At 54.6% G+C, this 26,114-nt stretch overlaps 1 long non-coding RNA gene across 2 annotated transcripts; it reads left to right on the top strand.

Annotated features, from left to right (window-relative positions):
• Window positions 1-4,844: 4,844 nt before the first annotated feature.
• LOC135191079 (uncharacterized) lies at window positions 4,845-7,107 on the top strand. 2 transcript variants are annotated; one of them, XR_010308723.1, is made up of 3 exons: window positions 4,845-4,984; window positions 5,073-5,264; window positions 5,867-7,107. It is a non-coding gene; the product is annotated as an uncharacterized LOC135191079 (long non-coding RNA). The 2 variants fall into 2 exon arrangements; XR_010308724.1 differs by having other exon boundaries at window positions 5,073-5,232.
• Window positions 7,108-26,114: the final 19,007 nt, after the last annotated feature.

The raw sequence follows: 26,114 nt of genomic DNA on the forward strand, positions 1-26,114 counted from the left end.
TGCTCATCCATAAAACTGAGACTAACGCCGCACTTGGTAAGGGTGTCACAGGCCCTTTGTGTCTCAGAGGGCTTTGAAGTCCTCTGCTCCAAAGTAGCGAGGAAGTGCCAGTCCCTAGGATTATCCCGACGTGAGGTGGGTGGCTAGCAGGCTGCTGGCAAGGTCTGCTGTGCCTCCATGGGCTGGCATCTCAGGGGGCACTCTGTGGTTTGTGTCCTTCCTGCTGCAGCCCAGGTCGGGGTAATCTGCACATTGCCACCCCCCCCACACACACACACTTTTTCCCTCTGCCCAATGAAGGGTCCTTAAGTAGCCACAGCAGGGAGAGGATGGGATGAAGTGTTCTGGGGATGGTCCTGCGTGGAAGCTGCTGCAGAGGCCACAGCTAGGCTGTGTGTGGGTGCACTGGGGTTGGTGCTGCTGCTGTGCTCATAGAATCAGTCAGGGTTGGAAGGGACCACAAGGAGCAGCCAGTCCCAACCCCCCTGCCATGCCCAGGGACACCCTACCCTAGAGCAGGCTGCACACAGCCTCAGCCAGCCTGGCCTCAAACACCTCCAGCCATGGGGCCTCAACCCCCTCCCTGGGCAACCCAGTCCAGCCTCTCACCACTCTCCTGCTCAACAACTTCCTCCTCACCTCCAGCCTCACTCTCCCCATCTCCAGCTTTGCTCCATTCCCCCCACTCCTGACACTCCCTCACAGCCTCCAAAGTCCCTCCCCAGCTTTTTTGGAGCCCCCTTCAGATCCTGGCAGGCCACAAGAAGGTCCCCTGGGAGCCTCCTCTGCTCCAGCCTGCACAGCCCCAACTCTTTCAGTCTGTGCTCACAGCAGAACTGCTGCAGCCTCTGAGCATCCTCCTGGCCCTGCTCTGGACATTCTCCAGCATCTCCACATCCTTTTTGTCCCAGGGGCTCCAGAACTGGATTCAGTACTCCAGGTGGGGTCTCAGGAGAGCAGAGTAGAGAGGGAGAGAATCACCTCCTTGGCCCTGCTGGCCACAGTTCTGCTGCTGCAGCCCAGGCTCTGCTTGGCTTTCTGGGCTGCAAGTGCACACTGCTGGTCCAGGCAGACTCTCCAGTATTAATGTCCTCAGCTACAGCAGTGGGAGGTTTTAAGGTCATCCTGAAATCACTTTAATGGCTTCCTTCCTCCCCCTACCTCCTGCCTTATTGCAGTGTTTAATTGCTTTCTTATTTAAAAGCATCAAGATTTCCTGATAGGTTTGGCCATTTGGCACCTTGTGCTCTATAGGGAAGCTGCAGGGCTGGAAATGAGGAAATCATCTTGAAACTCCAGGCTGTTGAGGGGGCAGACACAAGACTTAAATCTCTTCCACCAGAGCTGGCCTGTCCCAGAATCTGGAGACTGTTTGGACACCCAACTGGGCTTCAGCAAGTCCATGCTTTGTTCTTCTGCTGCTTGGAGAAAGAGGCCTCAGCTCTCAGTGCCTGGTGCTGCTCCGTTGCCATTGTTTCAGGGCTGGTTCTGCTGTGCTCACTGAAGGGCTTGGATTTGTCCTTGGGAGGCAGTTTTGGGGTTATCAATCCTGAAGTGGTCTGGTACCAGGCAGGGCTTGTTTCAGTTGTGTGGCATTTGGGTCCGTGGTGCTGTGGTGGCAGCTTTGAGCCCACAAACAGCAACTGAACAGGCTGCAGGTTCCTTTTCCCATGGTGTGCTCCACTGTCAAAGGCAGAATCCTCATCTCTGGATCAATATCAGAGCCATTAAAGAGCATCTGCAGCTTCTGTGCACGCTGCTGCTGCGTTCAGCACCGCGGCAGCAGCCGCTCCCTAACGAGTTCATCTCCTCCGGTAGAGGGAAATTCTTCACTGCCCTCTCCTCTCCTGCAGTGTGACCATCATGTGGCTGAGTCCTTGGCAGTGAAGAGAAGGATTGGAGAGGCTTTTGGAGCAGAGTGGCTCCGTGGCTGCAGATTTCCAAGAGGAAGGAGTTGCTGCCAGCTTGCAGCTTGCTGACACTTCAGAGTCCAGCTGCAGCAGGGCAGGAGTGGGGCCAGGCATGAACAACTTGCTTAGACTGCCTGGGCTCAGGGGGGCTTAGACATTTACAAGCACATTCCAAAGCATGACTCTGCCACACAGGAGCATGAAAAGCTCTTGCTGCTCCTTCTCAGCCCTCTTGGAATCTGCCTCAGCTGTCACGCTTGCAGGGAGGTGAGCTGGATCAGCAGCTCTCCCCTCCAGCTCCAGCTGATGGGTCCCTTTAGTGCCTCATTCTTACTGGTCCCAGTCTGTAATTTACTGGTGCAGGCTGCCTGTTTGGTACCTGGGCAACAACTGGCATCATCTGACACTCAAGGTTGTACTGGTTTAGTCCAGTCCTTAGTGCTGAGACAGTTTTAGCACTGTGTTAAGATCTGCACTTGGCCACCTGTAACTGAACCTTCCCCATCTGCATTTAGTGGTCTGCATGGGGCAGGAAGGGGAGGATGTTGTGGTCCTGCACTCCACTTGTCTCCTGCTGGGAAGAGCAGGGCTGAAGTATGGAGTGTCCACCTGGGTCCCCACTGCTGTTCAGGATCCAATTTAACAACCAGTTATGATGGGGGAGGTTATGGATCTTACCCTGATCTATCCCTGATGGATGGGAAAACTCCCTCTAGGAACCTGGAACTCGTGGCCAGCACAGCGAGGGGCTGCTGGGATGTGATGAGTGAGGACAGGGAATGCAACAGGAGGAAGCAAACCCAAATCCATCTTCTGGCACTGGTTAAATAATGACAGTGGTGTTTGGACAGCAATGAAATATCCTTTGGGTAGTGTGACAGAAACCCTTGCAGGTGCTGTCAAACAAGCCCTTAGCTCCCTGAGCACATCGTTGATCTCCTTGCTGTGAGAGGTGAGACAAATGACCTCTGCTCCTGGTGCCAGCCCAGCATCCTCTGTCCCTCTTCCAAACGCTGCAGCAAATGGGGCTTGCAGAGCTCCAGCTGGGAACAGGCCAGGACTGAAGGGTCCTGAGCAGCTGCTGAGGCCCTGAGCTCTCATTTCAGAGATGGGGGGTGCTATCCCTCACCCTGTGACCTGGCATGGCCTCCTCGGTCTCTTCCCTGCTTCTCTCTAAAAATAGAGGATGCTGCCATGTGGCTAAGCTGCTCTGAGGGACAGATGTGCAGGGGCCATGCTGCCAGCCCCTCCTTCCATGGGCAGGGAGGGATGCCAGGCTGCATGGGTCTTTCCCAGATGCTGGGTTCTCTTACTGGCTGCTTTTCCTTTTCCCCTGTCCAGCAGTGTCCCGGCAGGGCTGGATGCTGGGGATGTAAATCTTGCTCTGACCTCCCCTCTCATCCTCATTTCCTTGGCTGTGCTAAGCAGTGGTTTAGCTCCGATTCCCCCAGCCGGCTGGGGGGAGGAATAATGCTCTGTGCTATTTTACACCTCTCTGCACTGGAGGCTTTCCAAGCCCTCTGCAAACACCAGCGGAGGTGGCAGGTGAGGATTTGTGTTCCTGTCCAGCAGACACAACCTCAGAGCTGTGCAGACACAGATCTGGGGCTGTGCAGCGGGGGAGTGGCAGGATTAGGGCTCTGCAGCTCAGCTTCCCACACCTCTGCCTGGGCAGTGAGGTCCTGCTGGCTGCACAGGGATCTTGGGGGGCTGTGCTGATCAGCAAGCAAAGGCTCTGCTGCTCCTCAGCCCTTTCCAGTGTCCTGGATGACAGCAGAGCCTGAACCCTTAGCTTGCATCCTAAGTCCTCCTGCCTTTCAGTGCGCAGCTTTTGGAAGGGAGACTCCTGAATACAGCCCAACCTGTCATCTTGTGTTCTCTGAGGTGAGTGTTTGTGTTCCTGTCCAGCAGACATAGATCTGGGGCTGTGCAGCTGGGGAGTGGCAGGATTAGGGCTCTGCAGCTCAGCTTCCCACACCTCTGCCTGGGCAGTGAGATCCTGCTGGCTGCACAGGGATCTTGAGGGGCTGTGCTGGTCAACAAGCAAAGGCTCTGCTGCTCCTCAGCCCTTTCCAGTGTCCTGGATGACAGCAGAGCCTGAACCCTTAGCTTGCATCCTAAGTCCTCCTGCCTTTCAGTGCGCAGCTTTTGGAAGGGAGACTCCTGAATACAGCCCACCCTGTCATCTTGTGTTCTCTGAGGTTTCATTTCACTTTTAAAATGATTTAATTGATGAGCCCTTTTGTTTCATGCAGCCACGTTGAGCTGGTTTCCACAGTAACAACCAAACCTGGAACCCAAAGCTTCGAGTCCTCGCCGAGTAAATAATGCCAGCCCCAATCTTGGAATATTTAATTGAATTCCCTGCCATGTCCCTTTTGTCTGCTTTCTGTGCAGCTTCTGTAAACAGATTTCATGGAAATGTGGACTTTAAAGGAAACAGCAGAGGACACCCTGCAGGGGAGATGCCCCAGACCCCTCGGCAACCTCAGCCCTGTGGCTCAGCTCCAGGGCAAAGCAGCTCCTTCGTGTCCTCGGTGAATGCTTCCCACTGGTGCTGGTGGCTCCTGGTCCCTTTGTGACCCCCCCCCCCAGCAGCAGCCCCAGGCTCCTGCACTTGTGTTTTTCTAGCAGTTCCCTAGAAGAGAATCCTAGAATCATGGGATGGCTCAGCTTGGGAGGGACCTCAGAGATCATCTACACCTTCTGAGCTAGACTCAGCTGCCCAAGACCCCATCCAGCCTGGCCTTGCACACCCCCAGGGAGCAGGCAGCCACAACCTATGGCAGGGTCCCACCACCCTCATGCTGAAGATCATGAGCTTCCCTGGGGGTTTAGGTTGTATTTCCAGTTTCAGGATGTTTCTAGGTTGTATTTCCAGTTTCAGCATCACTACCAATCCTAAATTTCTCCTCCTGCCATTCCTAGGTTTGGCAGTGTCAGTTCAGCTGGGAGCCATCAGGCTGGCTCACCTCTGGGCAGATCAATTATCCCTCTGAGGAGGAATCTGCCACCAATGCCCAGTGCTGCTGTGCTCACGATAGCTCCTCGGTATCACAACACCTCCTCAGATGGTGAGTGGGCTTAATTAGCCCAAGGATAGGTTTTATTTTTGATTCCTATGACTACTTAATCTAATGGCAACACATCATCTGCTCACAGGTCTGCAGCTCTCCTGTTGTAATTAGCACTGCTCTTAGCTGAGAGTGCGTCAGGGGCGGTGGCTACAACGTGGGAGCTGGAAGCTGCTACCTAAGCTGGGGACTCCCCCCCCCAAAATGCATGCCTGGGAGACTGCCTGTGCCCTGGTGTGCCCTAGCAGGTGGGTGCCCAGGGTGGAGCTGCTGGACACATGTAGGGGCAGGAGAAGGTTGTTTGGGATGGTGGCACGGTCGGGTCTGTGGCGTGGGAGCTGGGAGTGGTGAAGTTTGTGGTGGTGGAGCCCAGGGTGATGGAGAGCCTGGGCAGAGTGGCTGGAAGCTGTTCAGGTAATGGAAGCAAAGCAGCTCAGACATTTCCTCAGCGAGGCCTGGCATTTATGACTAAACCCTCACATTTCAGGACATGCAGATGGCTGGCAGGGAACAGCTTGCAGGGATGGGCTGAAACCAAATTATTAATTGTAGCCTTCTTTGCACCTTCTCCCAAGCAAGGGCTGTGAGAGCCTGGGGCAGTGGGTGGCAGTTTGTGGCCAGCACGAAGGTTTGGGAGGCTTGGTGAGGCTAACTCCGTGCTGCTGAGCCGTGCTGGCTGCTCTTGTGGATGGAGCCTGTAGGGTTGTGTGACCTCTCCCCTTCCTTGGGCAGCAGAGCTCAGCTGTGCTGTCTGCAAGGGCTGGCAGTGTTGCCAGCACTGAGTGGTGTCCGAGGGGCATGGAAGTGCAGGGATGTGCACATTTAGATGCAGTTCCCAAGTCCCAGCATTTTCAGCAGGCTTTTGGGTGTTGCCTTTTCCAGCTCCTGCCAGCAGAGGGAATGTGTAAATGTGCCAACTGCTCCCTTCTCTTCTTCGCTTCCATGAAGAGGACCCTGCCTGGCTGGAGAGCAGGCAGCAGGATGGGCAGACACTCGGCACCCTGATGTTAGCTCCTGGATGGGCTGCATCTTGAGCTAAGCCATGCCAGTCTGTGCTCAGCACCCTCAGCAAGGCCCTTCCCATGTGCACAGGGAGGCAGCTTGTGGTGCAAAACACTGACACAGATTCTCCTGTGCCAGACCTGCTGCGGTGACAGGGCAGAGCCGAGCCTCCTGCCCAGCCTCTGGCAGGGTGACTGATCAGATAATGTTCTCTAAGCAAATGCACAAATAACACGAATTGGGGTTGGCACTGAGCAGTGAGGTGTAAAAAAAGCAATTTGAGGTGTTCTAAGAAAATGCCAGTGCCTCTGAGATGTGATTGCCTGTCGGAAAGCTGTGCCCACGGCGCAGGCGCCAGGAGCGCTGCTGGCAAAGTGTCAGCCCCAGGAGAGCAGGAGGTGAGCCTGTGGAAACCTGGGATTAGAGGCTCCCTGCCTGATCCTCAGCTCATTTCATCTGCTTTGGCTGTGGCAGTTTGTGGCTCTACCATAAAGTGTGAGGGCAGGGAGAGCCTCTGGTGCAGCACCCCCAGCACGCTGGGAGCTGCTCTGAGCAGTCAGTGGCACAGGAAGGGCTTAAGGAGAGTTGATGGCTGAGCTGGGGTGGGCACTGGGCTGCTTCGTCCTCAGCGGGTAGGAGGGGAAACAAAAGGTTCAGCAGAGCCAGTGCCATCCCCTGTTTTCCTGTTACAGCTGTGACAGTGCCAATCAGATCCCTCTGCACGCAGCAGCATGTGTGTCTGGTCTGGGACACAGCCCTCACCCATGCCCGCTCTGGCTGGTTCTTCCTCTGCCCTGGGCTCCAGCTGAGCCCCCACTGTGGTGGGTGCTGTTGTGCCATGGTTTCTGAGCCAGCCTGTCTGGGCAGAGCTAGATGATATCTGAGATGGCAGCCTTGCATTTCTGCTCCATTTCCCTCCAGCCTCTGCCTCCTCCCTCTCCTCCTGTAACATTCATTAGCTGCAGAGATGCTGAAGCACCGAGCAGAGGCCGTGTGCAACCTCTGAGTAACCTCGCAGATGAAACCTGTGCCTTGGCACCCCTACCCTCTCCTCCCTGGGCACTAATCAGTCCTCACCCCTGCGCCCCAGCAGCTCCCTCTAATACCAGTGCTGCTCGTTAGCCTGGCAGAATCCACATCTGTCTGCTTGATGGAGTCTGTTTGCATGGGGAAGGAAGCTTCTGAGGGAGCCTCTGTGTTGTTAGAAGTGAAAGCAGGGTTACAAGAGGCCTGGGAATTCCCTCTTACAGAAACTGCCCGTTTGGAGCTTAACAGACACTGCCTGCAGCCCTCGGAGTGCCACAGCCACCTCCGTGGTCTTTCATCTGAGGAACTCCTTGGGTGGAGGATGCTGAGATGCTTTGGAGTAGTCTCCTTGCCCCACTGACTCTAGATCTAGGAGGGTCCCGTGGCTCAGATGCGGTACTGGGTTAGATTATTGCTCTCCAAAGCACTCGTGGGAAGCCAGCAGGCACAGCCTGTGAAGCAGGAGAGGAACTGTTCCTCGCTAGACCTTTCATGCTCACTTCACAGCCCAGCTCCTGCCTCCCTCCTCTTCCCTGCCTGGCAGAAGAAAGGGCCCTTCAATGCGAGGGGCCATGGAGGAGGTCAGAGCTGAGGGATGGTGGTTTGATCTGTCCCAGAGGAAGGGGGGAGTGGGATGGCTGTCAGCGTGAGGCTGTGACAAATGAGAGCAGAGGATGATGCCAGATGAGTGGCGCAGGCAGTGATGGGTCATGCTCCAGGATGGCGGCAAGGGGAGAACCCCTTTCAAACATCCCTGCTCTCTGTAACTGGTCTGACTGGTTAGAGCAGCTGGATCTGCTGTGAGGGTTTGGCAGATGAGCTTTTCATGTTGTTCCAGAGGTGCTGGTGAGGTTTCAGGTCAGCAGCTGGGAAGCTGCCATCCTCCCCAACCCCTCCTGAACCCTGCCGGTGTGTTCCTCACATGTCTACCACTGCTTGAGCACAATGCCAGGACAGGAGCTAAAATACTCTTGCAGATAAGGATGCGAGGGAGTTATCTGGAAGCCTGCAGATACTGTATGTGAGGGGGAAGGTCAGTGAGAAGAGGGAGGTGGTGGAGATGGAGATTAGGTGATTTGGAGATGGTTTGAGGGATTTAGCAGAGAGGCAGAGCTCCTGCGGAGCATCAATGGGCAGCAGCACCTCTGATGGATTAGAGGGAGACCTGTTCAGAGGCTTTCCAGGGCTGCAGGCACCAGCAGGGAAGAGATGGGGAATCTTGCATGGAGAGGAAGCTGCAGAGCTCCAGGTAGAGCCGTCCCTGGTTGTGTCCCCACTCTGGAAGCACACTCTCACAGCTGAAACAGCATCAGGTGCCACCTGGGGTGCCAGCAGGTGCAGTGCCCACCTGCCAACTGAACCCTGGGGCAGAAGCGTGGCTGCAGGAAGCAGCTGGGGGGCAAAAGGTCTTTTCGGTGTCTGAGTTCATGTTGGGATGCTCTTCCGAGGGCAGGGAAATCGCACCTATCCCTCAGAGCCATTGTCCTCCCTGCCTGCCTGTGCTCAGCTCCACACAGCTGCTGTGAGCTCGTTCCCAGCTCCGGAGAGAAGGAGCAGCTCCTGACCTCTCCTTGTTGTGTTTGGGATTTGCCCCTTTGTAGCCTGCTTCTGACTCTCCTGTCCCTGACAGCCCAGTTTGCAGCCTTCCCCCACGGGCAGCATCCTGCTCATGCTGTGCTGGGGCTTTTTCTCGCCCTGCCACTGCCGAAAGGAGCTGGAGGAGATGAGCTGCTGCTGCTGCTGCTGCTGCTGCTGGCAGGGATGTGACCCCCAGGCGATGGGGAGCGATCGGATCTCTTCCTCTGGCCGGAGCGCTGAGATCCTCCATCACAACCCGCGAGCTGCAGCAGGCCTTATCCCCTATTGTTAAGGACAAAGCAGAGGGATTTGTGTCCCAGGCTTAAGCTGCCTCAAATCCCCAAGTACATTCCCCAAACGTTTTCTCCCCGGCTGGGCTTTCAGAGCATCTTCTTTTCTCGGTAGCTTTTGTTTGCGATCGGTGTTGCGCTTTGTAATGCGAATTTAGTAAACACCATCACTACCCCAAACCGACAACTTTGTTCCTTTCTCCAAGCGATTGCTTCCTTCGGGATGCTCTCAGCCTTCCCCTACGCTGGGCAAGGGCAGTGAGGACCCAGCACAGCTCAGTCCCCATCCAGCGAGGCTCGGGGCTGCTGCTGGCGTCATTGCGAGGCAGCTGTGACGCGCGGGAGGTGCCTGCATCCTGGAGAGCTGTTAACATTTAAATCAGCGCCGTGGTCTGGGAATAGCAGCGAGTTAAAAGGACCTCTCCTGAAAAGAGCACAGCAGGGACTTGGCTGAAGAGGTCTCTTAGCCCTTTAAGCGCAAGCGGCTGCACGGATTTTCATCAGCAGCCAGCTCCGCGCCAGCCCATTAGGGCTTGATTGAGCTGCTCTGGGGCTGGGAGGGAACGGGGGGCAGAATGGGCATCTCTCCTGGCACAGGGCGGATGGGGAGGGGGGGAGGTGTTCCAAGACCTGTTGGTCTCCTCCCCCTCCTGGAAGTCTTCTTGGGCCACGTCCGGGGGTCCTGTGTGCGCTGGAGAATCGCTGGGGCAGGCTCCAGGGAGTTTGTGCCTCACTTGTCACCCTTGTGACATTTCTGTCACGTTTCTGTCGCGAAGCTTGAGGCCGACTTCATAATGTGTAAGCTGCTGCTCCGTGCATCAGGTTTCATCCTCAGCCCTTCAGAGTCCCGGGTGCTCTTCAGCATGGCAAATGAGGTTTGAAAGGCTTCTTGGAAACGTCTCCAGGTGTTTCAGGGAGCCTGGGTGCTGCTGGCCGCTGTGGGCACCTGCAGGCCAGCCTGGAGCCTGCTCAGCCTCTGTCCTTATTTGCTGTGGCAATAACTCCAGCAACTTAATCACCACCTTGGAGGAGTATTTCTTTTTATCAGCTTGGACTTTCTTCCTGCCTGAATTTATTGCAAGCCCCGGTTCTCATGTCTTATGAGATGGTCCCAATCTGCCTCTTATGGATCATCTGTTGCCTTTTTATTGCTGCCTCTTCACCAGTTGCCATCCCAAAGCCAGAGCCTCATTTTTTACCTCTGCCTTTGTGTCAGAGCTGTCCAGGACTGTCAGGCTTTCCTCTGAAGGTTCCTGTCCCCATGGTACTTGCTTTGCAGAGGGGAAAGCGGATGGGAGGTGGGATGCGGGATGCTGGAACCATCCCTGCAGTGGTACTGTCCTGGCAGAGGAGACTTCTGCCCCTTGTCCCTGGCAGCAGCTTTTGGGAAGCTGTCAGTTCCATCACAGCCCCTTCAGCCAGCTGACAAGATGAATTTCAGCTCCCATGTGGTGACAGGGGTGGCTCTTCCCTCCCAGGCTGCTCCCCGTGTGGACAGCAGTCTTGTTGCCGCCTCACCTGCATCTCTGCTGACCTCTTCTGCTCCTCGGTGGCCTCCTGCCCTGCTGAACCCTGGCAGCTGTCCTGCCCACATGGTGCTGCCATTCTCCCCTCTTTCCGGGGTAATAAAACCCATCAAAGCCCGTAACCAGACACTGCTGCAGATGGGCTTTCAGGAGCCTCCTGCGAGGGTCTGAGTGATTTAGGGAGCTTGAAGGAGGGGTGAAGCTTCCATCTCTGACCCTGGGTCTGACAGCAGCCGTTAGAGACATAAATAATCCATCCACTGGGTAAAAAGTGCAGGGACAAAAGGGTTCTTAGCATGGGACTGCAGCTGCCTGCAGGATGGTGCCCAGTGACTGTGCCACCTTCCCAGTGGGGCAGCAGAAGCTGGATTATCTGGGGCTGGCAGAACTGGGGCAGTAGCACAGGAACCACTTCAGCTTGCAGCGGGGGAGCCGAGACCTGGATTCTGCTCGCGAGTTTGGCTTGATTTAATATAACTTGGGGCAAGTGAATTAATCTTTTCTGCTTTTGCTGCTGCTGCTGCTGCTGCTGCAGCTCCCAGCACTGAGGTTTTGTTGGTTAATGTTTATAAAGGCTTTTGAAATGTGGCTGTTGGCGTGCGGGCCCAACAAAGAGCCGACAATAAAGGAGTGTTTTCCCAAATACAGCCCAGGAGAAGCAGCCCAGATAAGGTCTGCTCTCATTAATTTAAAAAATGATATTTTCCCTCCTTCTTTCAATAAAAACTGTCTGCATGATAAACTGACATCTTTAACAATTGTTTAAGCTGCACAGGTTTAAATATACACTGCCTTCATGGGCTGCAGATGAGTCACTACTCACAATTATTTATCCGACGCGATCGCTCCGTGCCAGGCAGCGTGAGATGGAGCTGCCTCCTTTCTTGCCACAGCCTGGCTGTTGCTGTGAACAATTGCCAGGGTTCTGCAGTTCTGCCCCTGATTTAATGATCTGGAGTCAGTGTTGACACCTTTGGGATGCCAGAGATGTTCTAGAAGGAGGTGTGTACAAAGCAGTGTTGTCTGCAGTCTGAGGCAGCAGGGGATGTTGAAGCCAGCAGTGTGCCCAGGTGGGGGCAGAGTGGCTGAGAGCAGCCAGGCAGAAAGGGACCTGGGGGGGCTGGTAGAGAGGAGCTGAAGAGGAGGCAGCAGTGTGCCCAGGTGAGCAGCAGAGCCAATGGCATCCTGGGCTGGCTCAGGAGCAGTGTGGCCAGCAGGACAAAGGAGGTTCTGCTGCCCCTGTACTCAACACTGCTCAGGCGACAGCTTGAGTGCTGTGTCCAGTTCTGGTCTTCTCAATTCAAGAGAGATGTTGAGGTGCTGGAATGTGTCAAGAGAAGGGCAGCAAGGCTGGGGAGGGGCCTGGAGCACAGCCCTGTGAGGAGAGGCTGAGGGAGCTGGGGGTGTGCAGCCTGCAGCAGAGGAGGCTCAGGGCAGAGCTCATTGCTGCCTGCAGCTCCCTGCAGGGAGGCTGTAGCCAGCTGGGGTCGGGCTCTTCTCCCAGGCAAGCAGCACCAGAACAAGGGGACACAGCCTCAAGCTGTGCCAGGGCAGGTCTAGGCTGGATGTTGTTAGGAAGTTGTTGTCAGAGAGAGTGATTGGCATTGGAATGGGCTGCCCAGGGAGGTGGTGGAGTGGCTGTGGCTGGAGGTGTTGCAGCCAAGCCTGGCTGGGGCACTGAGTGCCATGGTCTGGTTGCTTGGCCAGTTCTGGGTGCTAGGCTGGACTGGATGATCTTGGAGGTCTCTTCCAACCTGGTTGATTCTATGAGTCTAAGCCACTCTTGGCTTGAAATTGTGCCAGGGAAGGTTTGGGTTGGAGATGAGGAAAAAATTGTTTGCTGCAAGAGTGGTCAGGGATTGGAACAGGCTGCCCAGGGAGCTGGTGGAGTCTGTCCCCGTCCCCCCACCCCCCCCCCACCCCCGGAGGTGTTCAGGAAACATGTGGCCATGGCACTTGGGGACATGGTTTAAGGGCCGTGGTGGTCTTGAGCTGATGTCAAGACTCTGTGAGGGCTTTTCCAGCCCAAACAATTCAATGAGTCTATGAAATGCTGACAGAAAATTGTCTGGGACACTGCTGCTGTCCAGTTCTGAATGTTTAGGATCCTGTTTCTTGTGACTGTAAACCCAAAAGCTGTGACAGGAAAGGACAGAGGACAGACAGACTGCATCATAGAGTGGGGAAAGAGGTCTGCTGGGTGTAGGTGGACACTTGCTCACCCAGCAAGCTTTTGTGTGCCGGGTACTGATACCAGTGTCTTGAGGGATGCTTGTAAGATACCTACCAAAAGCTGTCTCTGAAGTGTTGCTGTGTTGATTTAGAGGCTTGGAAAGACCCAAGGCATCAGCATTTGTGATTTGACATCACCAGGGCCACCATTTGTGATGCAGTGAAACTGGGAGGGTGCTCGAGCCACAGCCACAACAGGCTCTGCCTGTGGGAAAAGGCTGAAACGTGCTGTGGGCTAACCAGGATGAGGTGATGAGAGGGAGAGGATGCTCAGGCACTACAACCAATGTGTGAGCACTGCTTGGCTGAGCCCACAGAGCAACCCCAGTGCCCTGGAGGCGGCCAGACAAGTACAGTGGGTCTGGGAGGACAACTGAACCTGCCGGTCCCCCACCATGCCTGCATCTCCTTGAAGCCCTGCCTGCCTCCAGAGCTCCATAGCAAAATCTACGCCCTTGCCTAGTCTTCTTGGGGCTGATCCCCCACACCAAACACCTTTCTTTTCTTTTAATCAACTTGTCACCAGGAGACACATCTGCTCCTGCCTGCCTGGCCACTTTCATCAGGGGCGAGGAGGGGAGCCAGTGCCGACACTTATGCAAAACACTGCAGCCAGGCAGGGCTGCTCCGATATCAAAGGCAGAGCCTGGAGAGGTGGCCTGCTGGAATTTGCATATAAAATTGCAAGCTGAAATCCAAACAGCAGCGAGATGTGAAGATCAGTGCGAGGGGTGAGCATGAAAAGCACCGGCAGGCCTGGCAGAGGGAGGGGGGGGGGGGGGAGAGCCAGGGCAGGTAACTGGGAGAGCAGCGTCGAGATATGAAAGGGGAGGAAAATGAACACACAGAATATTTTAACCAACAGAAAAGTTTCTTGTACTGCAGATGGATGATGAAAGGGAGACAGTGAGGAATTATTAGGACAGAAGATAAGGAAACAGCAGAGATAGGAAATAATTATTTTGTATCTGTCTTTATAAATGAAAATGAAGGGCATTAGCTTAAATAGGATTTAGGGTTTTTTTTTTCAGGGACAGAAGGGGATGAATTAAGAAGTGTTCAGATAACAGCAGAAATGATTATTAAAGGTCGGGGGCTCTTGAAACTGATGCTGCAGGACCACCCCGGGGCTGCCAAGGGGCACTTCAGGGGATGCCATCCCAAAGCCAACAGCTGACACGCGCTGGCTGGAGGTATGCTGAGTGCTTGGTCCAGCTGACCTGGGGAGAGGTGAAGGAATGTTCATGCTGCTGGTGCTTGGAGGAAAGCTGTAGGTGGGCATCACTGTGCTGCCCTGGCACAGGACCCAGCAGCCTGCCTGGTTGTGATGGTTTGGGTGTTCCCCACCCTCCCCACACTTTAGAAGGTACCCAGACTAGACTCAGCTGGCTCTGGGAATAGAAATGAAGCTATTTATTTACAGCTAGCACAAATATACAAGCAGATATTTGCAGTATATACAGTTACAGACAGAAATATATAAGGTAAAAGTAATACAGAAACACAACTCCTCTCCCAGAAACCTGAGTCCCCAGCAGGGGCTCTCAACCACCCCTGCACCTTCCCCCTGCCCCTCTCAACCTTACCCCAGTCCTAAGGAAGAAAAGAGGTTCAGCCAAGAGGTTAAGAAGCAAAGGTGAATGGAAGGTGAGGTTAGGGAGCTGCAGCTCAGTCAGTGCCCAGCCAGAAAGTGCAGAGAAAATGGCAAGAGTGTTATTTAATGTTTACTTTCTTCTTGTTCAGCAAGACTCTGAGGGGAGCAGACATCACCATTGTTTTCCTTTCACAGCCTATAATCTACTGTTTCTCACCAAAACATTCTAGCCTGCTTCAAACTAGCACACTGGTGAAGCCAAATCACTCCAAGAAGGGCATGCATGGGGTGAGTTTTCCCCCTCCAGCCCCTTGCCTGTGCCACACAGTTCCCCAGCAAAGATGCTGATGATTAGCACAGCGATAATTGGGAGCCCTGACTAACGTTGCTGGGGGGATAAAGAAACCCCAGCCCCAGTGAGACCTTCCTGGAGGTGTTTCTATGCCCCTCACACATGCTGAGCAGAACTCAGCCAGTGCAGCATTTGCATGGCATTCTTAAGCCAAGCAGCCCTGGGCCCTGTTGCATTTTCATGTGGTTAGAAGAGCCCTTTCATTTGCACTCCCATTTCAGGTGCTGCTTTCATAATCCAGCTCCCCCCCACTCTGCACACAGGGAGGGTTTGGTACCCAGGGTCAGTGGCAGGCATGAAACCTGGCACACGTAGCTCAGTGTCTTTGTTTGCCTGGCTGGGTGGAACAAAGGGTGGCTCTGGAGGCACCAGGAGCTGCAGATGGGGAGGTTAGCCTGAAGGATTTATTCCAAACTGAGGGTCAGGATTTTTCCAAGTAGCCTGGTTACATCAAGCTTGTCTGGCACGGAGCTGTTTGAGCAGAACCTGACCTCCAGAGCCTGCATTCCAGATGCTCCCTGAAAGTGCCTTGGAAGCCTTTTAGCTGGGAATTGAACCTCAGGAGCCACTTGTGACAATCCTGCTGCTCCCCCAGCCCTGCCTCCCTTGCCTGCTGTGAACTTGTAGCTCTTACCCTGATAAACAACATGCAGCAGGCTGGAAATGAGGCAAATAACAGTAATTGCTCTTAACCTCAGACTTTTAATAACACTTCTCTGTTCCCTTGCTCTGATCGCTGAACTTGGCTGTAATGGAGTTGGTTTTGATGCCATCATTGCCTGCTTGGGATCCAAAGACTCCTAGCAGCTGGTCCACAGGGATTTTGTATGGTGCTGCCCATGGGTCTGTACACTCTGACTGCCCCAGAGAAGCTGGGGCTGGGTTTGAGATGGGCTCTAAGGGTGGCCTTGGCCTAATTTTGAGGCTCATCTCACGGCAGCATCAGGTAACCACCTAAAGCCTAGGTGTGACTCAACAGCTATCTGCAGATGCCTATGTGAGCCCCTGTGCCCTGCTGGTACCCACCCTGAGCATCTGGCCACGTGGGGAGCAAAGGGATGTGCTGCCTGCTGTGGTTAGACCCACACATTGTGGTCCCTGGGAGGGTGGTGGCTTTTTCCCCTCTGAGCCATGGCAGTGAGGCTGTGGGATGTTGGTGCTGGCTCATGCAGACCCTTGGTGAAGGTGGCAGCTGAGAGTTAGTGACTCGAGCTGCCAAGAAGAGGACAGTTGGCAGCAGGGATAGGCATGCAGAGCTGAGGTGACACTGCAGTGGGGAAGGTGACAGTTTCAGCACATCACATGCAAGCTGCTCAAGGGTTTTCAACAGACATCCCTGGAAAGAAGGTGGTTGGTTTATTTAAGAGATGTCCATTAGACTGCTAATTGCTAATTGATAAAATCTGACACAGAGCAAAGGTCTGAATCTGTATGAGGGAAGCTAAGCTTGTCCTGTAAATTACCCAGCCGGAGCTGGAGCTTCCTCCCTGGCTTCTCTGTCAGGGAGAATGGGTCCATTCAGCTGCTAAAGTGGCAAACCATGACTGAAATGAGATTTACAGCACCACTGTGGGAAATAATCAAAGCCAGAGGCTGCCTCTGCAAACCACCAACTGCAAGGAGAGAGGCAGCCGAAGGAGATGGCTCCTGTGTGGGTCAGGCAGGGACAGCACTGCTGGGGCATGTGGGGGAGGCTGGGATGCCAGGCTGGGATGCCAGGCTAGGATGCAGAGCAAAGGTGGCAAGGAGTAGGTGGTGAATGCAGCCACTCAGGTGGTTCCTGGTGAATACAAGCTTCAGGCAAAGGCAGTGCTGAGGTGTGGCCATGGCTTGGAAATGCCAGGGGTGTTTGGGCTGGAAGAGACCTTAAAGATCATCTAGTGCAAGAATTGTTGCCAGTGAGGGTGAGGAGACACTGGCACAGGTTGCCCAGGGAAGTTGTGGAGCTCAGAGAGGGAAGATAAGGAGACACTGGCACAGGTTGCCCAGGGAGGTTGTGGAGCACAGAAGCACAGAAGATCAAAGATCACATTCTGTGCTTCTGTACTCCACAACCTCCCTGGGGGTGTTAAGGCCAAGCTGGATGAGCCCTTGAGCAACCTGTGCTGGTGAGAAACGTCCCTGTCCATGGCAGGGCAGTTGGAGCTGGATGAGCTTTGAGGTCTCTTCCAACCCAACCCATTCTGTAGTTCCATGGATCTATGAAGTGCAGCCTGAGCCTCAGAGAAAGCCTTGGGAAGCCCAGGAGAGCAGCCTTGCCCCTTAGCTGGTCCGAGGACAACTTTGCCATGCATGAGCTGCCAGGACACCCTCAGAAGCTCGACTCGGAGCGGCTGCACTCACCTGCTGCTTGTCATGCAGCAGCCACCGCAACTTCTGCGCTGCCTTAATGGAGCAAAGTAAATCCCATCAGCTCCGGAGGCTGCGGACTGGACCTGGGGAGGGGCAGCTCCATCCTCCCGGTGAAGCGAGTCACAGCGTCGCCGTTTCATGTCATGCAAGACAAAAGGTGCAATTTCAGACGGCATCCTTCAGCTGCTCGGAGCAGCGCCGGGCTGTCAAACGCCCATTTCTGTAAGCCAGTGGTCCAGAATAAACTGGTAATGAAGAGTCATTTGACAGCAGGCAAGCTGGAAACGTGTCTGTGAAAATAATCTGCGAGGTTCTCGTTCCTCGGCGCTGAGCTGAGCGATTCTCCTCGCCTTGGCTCCGTGCTGCTGGGGGGCAGCACAGTTGGGCTGCTCCAACTGCTCTCTGCAGAATGAACTGCTGGAGAGGGTCCAGAGGAAGCCATCGAGGTGATCAGAGGGCTGGAGAACCTCCCCGTGGGGACAGGCTGAGAGAGTTGATGCTGTTCAGAGAAGAGAGGGCTCCAGGGAGACCTTAGAGCAGCCTTTCAGTACCTGAAGGTGCTACAGGAGAGCTGGGCAGGGACTTTAGACAAGGACTGGGAGTGACAGGATGAGAGGGAATGGATTGAAGCTTGAGGAGGGACTGAAATTGGAGATGAGGAAGAAATTGCTGAAGTGGAGCTTCCTTGGTTCCAGTTTGTATCCACTGCCACTTCTCTTATCACTGAGCACCACCAAAAAGAGACTGGCACCTTCTTGGCACCACACACACACACACACCCCTCCCACACACACACACCTCTTCAGATATCGATATACATTGATCAGAGGTCCTCTCAGCCTTCTCCTGTCCAGCCTAGGCTGGGCATAGCATCAGCAGTACCGAGCCGATCCTGGCCAGCATCTCATCTCCTGCCTAGCAGGGAGCAGGACCGCCCCCTCCTCGCCTTTCACTTCATCCCCCTGCAGGCTGGCAGCGAGGGCTGTGACAGGACCTATTATTTTTCCAGTTATCCAAACTGTCCACGTCTTAACAGCTTCCTCCTTCAGTCGAGACAGTCTGAAAAGTTTAATATCATTTCAAATCAGAGCCCCAATAAAACCTGACATTATTAATATGATGTCAAGGGGTTTTCCAACTGCTTAGGGAAAAACAACGTGTCCCATTAAACAAAGCTCCCTGCACACTGAAATATTAAGTGACTTTTCAACGAGTGCCAGCTGGAGCTATTAGTTTGCCTTTGGTGCAGTTGCTGTGCAGAGGAAGGCTGCTGGAGAACCTTTCATGAAGACATTAGCTGAGTCCACACTGCTGGGAAGGGCTCCTGCTGCCTTCGGAGGGACTGTGCCTGTGGGGTTGCGTCTGCCAGCATCAATTATTCAGGGTGCTAAATAGGTTTGGTGGGGAGTGCCTGCTCCCCATTAATGCACTGTTACTCTGGGGAGTCTGGAGCACCCCCTGGGAATGTGAGAAGATGAGATTTTAATAAGCTGAACTCTGGGATTGTTCAGTCTGGGGAGGAAGAGGCTGAGGGGGGACCTCATTACTGTCTACAGCTCCCTGAAAGGAGGTTGCAGTGAGGTGGGAGTTGGTTTCTGCTCTCTAGTAGTAGGTGATAGGGGAGAAACTGGCCTGAAATTGTGCCAGGGGTGGGGTAGGTTGGGTATGAGGAAAAATCTGTTTGCTGCAAGAGTGGCCAGGGAGTGGAACAGATGGTGGAGCCCCCATCCCTGGAGGTGTTCAAGGACTCTGTGGCCATGGCAGTTTGGGGCAGGGTTTAGTGGCCATGGTGACACTGGGCTGCTGGTTGGACTGGAAGATCCTGGAGGGCTTTTCCAGCTCCATGATTCTGTATTCCTCATCTTCCTACCTAGTTCCAGCAGGGGCCCAAGGGTGTGTGTCTGCTGCTATCTCCTGTGGTCTGACTCAACAGCCGGACGCTGGGCCTCATTGCTGGGTGGTGCTCCTGGGCACTGCCCATTTCAGTCCTGCACCTTGACCCTGGAATTCTGGCTTGGTGCTGGGTGTGACCCTTTCCCAAAAGATATTCCCTAGGGAGAGCCACTTCTGTTTCCTGGCTGGCTTGTTGGTGCTCAAGGAGCAAGCCTGAGGTTTCCAGAGGCTCCTTCATTCCCAGTTGTTACTGTCAGAGCAGATCCCTTCAGCTCTTTGTTCAGGCCCAACAGGTCCTGCACAACCCCCCTGAAACCTCCTTTTTTTTTTTTCCCCTATTTTTATTTTTATGGGAATGCCTTTGGAAACACCCCCGGGAGCCAGCAGGTATTTAGTGCAGCAGATGAAAGCCTCCTCTCTGCTCGGTGTTTACACCGGGCACGTGTTGCTGCATGTCCTTAAACACCCCTCCCAGCCCTGGCCCGGGCTCTGCCTGTCTGCTCTCCCAGTGGTGTGATAAGCCTGGCTTTGATGTCTGCCAGGGGAAGTGTAAGTGTTTAATTTCGCTTTTATGAAGTTCTTTGACAGGGTAAAGAGCACTGCACACAAAGCAGAGTTTCGGGGAAGTCGAGGCACTGATGTCCCTCTTTTATCTCTCAGAGAGCATCCCACATCTGAGCAGAGAGCCCTCCAAGCCCCAGCGCTGCCAGCCAGCCACGCTGCTGCCTTAAGGGCATCGCTATTTTTGTCGGCTTTAGCCCACAAATCCACCCCCACCCCCAGCCCTTCCCGTTCTAATGCACCAGCACCGCGTCGGTTCCTGCGCTGCTCCTCTGCCTGGCACCGCAGTGGTGCTGGGGGCTGGAGAAGACCCAACGCTGGGCTCCCTTCCCAGGGTGCATCCCATCTCTTGGGGCTGCTCCCTGGGGTTGGAAGTGGCTCTGTCTGAGCCTCTGGGGCTGGAAGTGGCTCTGCCCAAATGAGGCAGCTCTGTGCCCCGGTTGGCTTTTGGAGACCTTCCCAGCAGGAGTCAGGGTGGGGGGCTCCACGAGCTGGCTGCTGCTTTAGCTCCCGAGCGAGCCAAGCTCCTGGCAGGAATGACAGCAGCTGTAACGTAGCCTTCAAGGAGGAGGAGGAGGAAGCCTGGCGCTGCCTCTTTCCTGCCTCACAACCTTCCTTCACCTTCTTTCTTTTAATGTCTTAATCAAGTGGCTGATAAGAGAAGTGATCCATGAAAAGGACGGGTATCTCGACAAGGCACAGAGCCTTGTGGCAGCACTTTCCCCACAGATCAGCATCCTCAGCGAGAGGGAGAGACCAAAAAAAAAAGAGAGAGAGAGAGAGAGAGCGCCAGGTTTTTGTACCCTTAAGCTTCCAGCACTGCAGTTCAAAAGACCACTCTTTACAGAAAATAAATTTAAAGGAGAATTTTTGATGTATGTGATGGTCTCTTGTGGTCGACAGGAGTGCTGCTGGCAGGGTACGGAGTTATGCAAAGCCAGGGCTGGGATTACTTAAAAGTGTCTGTAGTGCTTTGATTAACCAGTGTGGGTTTTATTTTTTATGTGGCACCATCAAGCCCTGCACTGATGAGATCTCCCTCTTATTGTTCCAGCCCACCCCCCCACCTCCACCATCACCTTCCAGCAGCATGCAGCTGCTTTTTTAGGGCCCTCCTTAAAGAATTCGCTGCCCGCGCGTTAAATGTGTGGGTCTGGAGCTTGGCTTTGGCACCTAGGGGAGATTTGGGGGTGATGCTGAAGGGTGTGGAGGTACAGAAAGGGATGGGACTGCAGAGCCTGCTGGGGGACACTGGACTGGGAGCCTGGTAGTGTCCTCCTCCCCACACCGAGGTGATGCTTGAAGGTGTTGCTGATGATTTTTGGTGCTCTTTGCCAGCTGTACCAGAAGGCAGGTGGAGCACCAAGGAGGAGCCTGGTAGTGTCCTGCTCTCCACACTGAAGGGGTGCTCAGAGGTGATGCTGATGATTTTTGGTGCTCTTTGCCAGCACAGTACTTTGCCAGCTGTATCAGAAGGCAGGTGGAGCACCAAGGAGGAGCCTGATAGTGTCCTCCTCCCCACACCGAGGTGATGCTTGAAGGTGTTGCTGATGATTTTTGGTGCTCTTTGCCAGCTGTACCAGAAGGCAGGTGGAGCACCAAGGAGGAGCCTGGTAGTGTCCTGCTCTCCATGCTGAAGGGGTGCTCTGAGGTGTTGCTGATGATTTTTGGTGCTCTTTGCCAGCTGTACCAGAAGGCAGGTGGAGCACCAAGGAGGAGCCTGGTAGTGTCCTGCTCTCCATGCTGAAGGGGTGCTCAGAGGTGTTGCTGATGATTTTTGGTGCTCTTTGCCAGCACAGCACTTTGCCAGCTGTACCAGAAGGCAGGTGGAGCACCAAGGAGGAGCCTGGGAGTGTCCTCCTCCCCACACCGAGGTGATGCTTGAAGGTGTTGCTGATGATTTTTGGTGCTCTTTGCCAGCATGACACTGTGCCAGCTGTACCAGAAGGCAGGTGGAGCACCAAGGGGGGATGGCTGACCCAGGAGGTGATGCTTTGGGTCACCAGCACAGCCAGGACAGATGCTGCTCTCCAAAATGATAGCGTTTTCTTCGCACCCCTCATCAGCTGCCTCCTTCAGCTGCCCCTGGGTAGGGCCAAAGGCATGTAAGGCATTTGCAGATAATAATAGCAATCCCCAGGAAGGCAGAAGGAAGCAATCTGAGCCCGGGGTGGCTGCAGGGGAAGTTCAGCAGCTGCAGCACCCGAGGAAGTCCTGCTCAGCGTGGTGGGTTGGGGTTTCAGGTGGCTGCTGCCTTCTGCTTTGCCCTGGGTCAGGGACCTTCAGCCCTCAGATCTCCCCTGGCCCTGGCAGAAGCACATAGCAGAGGCAGGACCTGCTGTGCATCCTGCATGGGTCACCAGAAGCTGTCCCTGCCCGAAATCCTTATGATCTTTTCAGCAACTGCAAAACATGAAGCAAGGTGACAAATGCCAGCTGAGACCTCAGCCCCTTCTGCTTTCCTTCTCTGACTGCTGTGCTCAGGAGCTCTCTGCTGCCGGCAGGACTTGTTTCATGGGCGGGGTGGGGCTGTGTGGTGCTGATCCTCAGGGTGCTGTCATCTGTGGGCTGTGGTGGTGCAGCGAGGCTCCGGCTCTCCCCTCTGCGGCTGTGTTGCCTCTGCAGCGCTGATGGCCCTAATGGCTTGTTCTTGTCACTTGGCTGAGCAGACAGACTCCTGGGGTATGCGCAGAGCCAGAGAGGAGCTGCCTCAAGGTGTCCTATTTCCCCTACAGACTTGCTTCCACCTTCCTTTGCAAAGGAGAGGGGGGGGGGAAGCTGCAGGAGGATTCTTTAGCTCATTCTTGGGCCCTCGGCATCGCTGTGGCTTTGCTAAAGGAAAGGGCATCCTCTGGTCCTGTGCCCTGACCTCCTCAGGACCCATGATGGTGTCAATGAGCAGCCTGTGACAGCCTTGCAGCATGGCCCTTGGAGCTGTCCTGGGAATGGAGAGGGCAAGGGATGCTCTGAGATGGGAAAGGTGAATGTGGAGTGCAGGAGCTGGGCAGGTTTGTTCAGCGCTGTCAGATCAGAGCGGGGGGGGGGGTGAGGGGATCAGAGCAAGGGGGCGAGGGCTGCCCAGCACTCCGTTACCTCCCTTCTTGCACAATGCATTCCATCAGGAGGCAGTGGCTCAGCTCCACAGCCAGAGGTGGATGTCTGCCCCTCCTCAGGACGGGTTTGGGGTCAGTGCTTCAGCGGTGCCGGATTTGGGTTTCAAAGGGTTGCAGCCATTGCTGCAGTCAGGATTTCTAAAGGGCCCAGCGTGGGGACATCTGCAGCCAGATGGTTCAAAACCAGCCTGGTACTTCAGATGCTGAACTCCTGAAAATGGACTCGTTTAATTTGTTAAATGAGAGCGAAGGTCTCTTCAGATCATCTCCCTGCCATGGCAGGAGCCCAACGCTTCGGCGGGCAGAGCAGCCTGCTCCCCACCGCAGCTCCTTTCAGGTGCAGAACATCTTAGCTTGGAGTCACTTTAAAGTGCATTTTAAAGGCAAGAAGCAAACCAGAGAGGGCAAAATGCGACCTGGTATCAATTAGCTGGAATTTGCATGGCTTGTTGCTTGGATTCAGAGATGTTTGGTCTGTACTAACCAGGGATGCCCTCGTGGGAGGTGTCCTGGTGAAGCTCAGTGTGGCATTTCTTGCTGGAGCAGGGAAGGGGACAGAGGATGCTGCCTGGGTGAGTGATGAGTCTCTGAAGGCAAATAAAACCCCTCCTGTGACAGCTCACTCCTAGGGTTTCAGGCACATCCTCTCCTGAAGAGACTTAGATGAGCTGAGTACTGCCTGGGGAAATGCAGCTCCAGGCTGAGCTGTGTGATGGGAGCATGGCTCTGGCTGTGCCCCTGCTGTTCGTCCCACCAGTAACACCCAGAGCCGTTTGCAGCCTGCCCAGTGGTGGAATTCCTGCTCTGACCCCATCCTTGGGATCAGATCCCAACCCTGCATCCCAGCTGGGGTGTTCATAGAACTGATGAAGTGAGTCCAGAGGAAGCCACAAGGATGAACCAAGGGCTGGAGCAGCTCTGCTGTGAGGACAGGCTGAGGGAGCTGGGGGTGTGCAGCCTGGAGAAGAAAAGACTCCGTGGAGACTGTCCCTGAAGGGATCCTGCAGGAAGGCTGCAAAAGAGCCTTTCCTGAGGGTGTCTGGAGACAGGACAAGGGTGAATGGTTTGAAGCTGAGGCAGAGCAGTCTGGAAGTGAGGAAGAAGTGTGAGGGTAGTGAGAGTCTGGAACAGGCTGCCCAGGGAGGCTGTGGCTGCTTCTGCCCTAGCTGTGTTCAAGGCCAAGGTGGATGAGACCTTGGGCAACCAAGTCTAGTTGAGAGGTGTCCCTGTCCATGGCAGGGGATGGGAGTAGATGACCTCTGAGGTCCCTTCCAACCTGAGCCACTCTTTGCATCCATGATTCTGTGACCCCTCTCTTAGGAGCCATCACCCCCTCCATCGCTACAACACTCAAGGATGGGGTCCCAAAGGCTGGTGGCTTTGGCCCCTTTCACCTCTGGCACAGCAGAAGACAGGGGCACCCCAATGCCACCCAGGGTAGAATCAGAGTGAGATGCTCTCACCCCTATCAGTGTGTGCAGCACCTCAGAAGATCCTTCTCGGAGCACTGTGTGTAGGTGTAGAGTGTGTGTAAATACCAACTGATGAGCTAAACCCCTTATTGACCTTTAACTACTTGGGAGCTGATTCTCTCCCATAATACATATCTCCTGCAATTAATAGTCAATTGGCACTTAATTAATGAAGCAATAACAGTGGAACAGAACATTGTCACAGGATAATGGTCTCCCGCAGCCATTACACCGGAGCTGTCCCACTAAATCAAAATTAAGCAGGGAGTGCTGCTGGTTTGGAGCAGGGAGAGCAGAGCCTGGGCTGGCTCCCTGCTTCCCAGGGCTGCTCCCAGCATGGGGCCCGGCAGGCAGCTGCTCTGCGTTGGAGCAGGCAGGAGACTGCAGGGCGGGGTGAGAGCATGAGGCAAGTGGAAGCTGGAAAGAAGCTTCCCGCAAGGTCTGCAGGAGCCCCTTGGCTGCAGCTGTGGGGACAGCAGGAGTTGTGCTGGTGGCTCAGCTCCCACTAAGCCAAATTTAACCAGGTGAGCTGTGCCTCTTCCTCTGGCTGACCTTCTGCTCCAGTTTCTGTCACAAGGAGGATTGTACTAAATGATGCAAGAGCATTTTTCTGCAGGGTTGGGGCTTTCTGGGGTGCCCATGAGCTGGCCCTTGGCTGGTGCTGTGCCCTGCCCTCCCCTGAGCAGAGACTGGTGAGAGCATGAGGCAGGTGGAAGCTGGAAAGAAGCTCCCCTCAAGGTCCACAGGAGCACCTTGGCTGCAGCTGTGGGGACAGCAGGAGCTGTGCTGGTGGCTATGTGGGGAGCAGAGGCTCAGCTCCCACTAAACCCAGTTTGACAGCATGGACAGGGTGGGCTCTGCCTCTTCCTCTGGCTGACCTTCTGCTCCAGTTTCTGTCACAAGCAGGGTTGCACCAAGTGATGCAAGAGCCTTTTTCTGCAGGGCTGGGGCTTTCTGGGGTGCCCATGAGCTGGCCCTTGGCTGGTGCTGTGCCCTGCCCTCCCCTGAGCACAGGCTGGTGCTGTAGAGGTGACTCCAAGCATGCCAACACCAGCTCCTTTCTCTCTCTCTCTCTCTTTTTTTTTTCCCCAAGTCCCATTTTTCTGTCTTGTCAGGTCTATTTAAGCATTTAATGAGGTGAGATAGTACCAATAAATTCCACACAGCACAATAACTCTGGTGTGGGCCACAGCCTAATAAACTTCCATCCTTGGGACGGGAGGGCAACGCAGCCGGCACTGGATTGTCTCTGCTCTGATTGCTTTGCTAGGGCAGGACCAAGACTGAGCAAGGACTTTGGAGGCACTGCCACGAATCTGAGGGTGTCCACCAAGAGAGGATGGAGCAAGTTCCCCGAGGGCAAAGCTTGTGGTTGTCAGCTGGCACCAGTGGCACAGGATAGGACTCATTCCTTCAGTTGCCAGACCTGTTTTGTTGTGCATCTTTCGTGGTGATGTCTGCTCGGAGCTGCATTGAGGGCTCTGAGTTGCTGATTTGGTGCTCCAGCAAATGGAGCTGGCCTCAGCTTCAGCTGGTGACTCCCTGGGCACCCACAAGAGCTCACAGTGTTTATTCACTCAAGAGGAGCAACTTGTGTGCAGGCAGGCCCAGAGTTTAGCTGGCATTTAGGAGCACCTGGCTCCTCTAGGTACTCAGTGGCTTGTTCCCAGTGACTGATCCTGAGAGTGATGGTTTCAGTAGCTGAGCTTTATGATGGAGCTGAGCATCCCTGGGCAGCTAGCTTGAGCCCCATGCTCCTCAGGGTTCTGCTGCAACCAGCCTCAGGTGCAGTACCAGGAGCTCTTGGCACTGTGTGGTGGAACGTAGAGAGATTTGTACTTTGGCTCTTTGAATGTCTCCTGAATCAGTCAACTTGGCAGATTTTTCCCTGCTCCTCACTACTTGAAAATCTGTTTGCAAGCAGCTTGCCTTCTCGGAGGAGGACTTGGAACCATCAGCTGGCTCCTGCATCCCGTTTGCTGCAGCATCCCTTCCCGTGCCTGGCTTTGGCAGTGCCTGCTCTGCTCAGAACGGGCGGGAGGAGGAGGGAAGGCTGAGTTCAAAGCCGTTTCCTACAGGGAGATCTGCGACTTTAAGGCTCGTTCCAGCACTTTGTCACACGTGTCCACGGCTGAAGCA

The sequence above is a fragment of the Pogoniulus pusillus genome, chromosome 38 (assembly GCF_015220805.1).
Source record: "Pogoniulus pusillus isolate bPogPus1 chromosome 38, bPogPus1.pri, whole genome shotgun sequence".
Lineage (NCBI taxonomy): Eukaryota > Metazoa > Chordata > Aves > Piciformes > Lybiidae > Pogoniulus > Pogoniulus pusillus.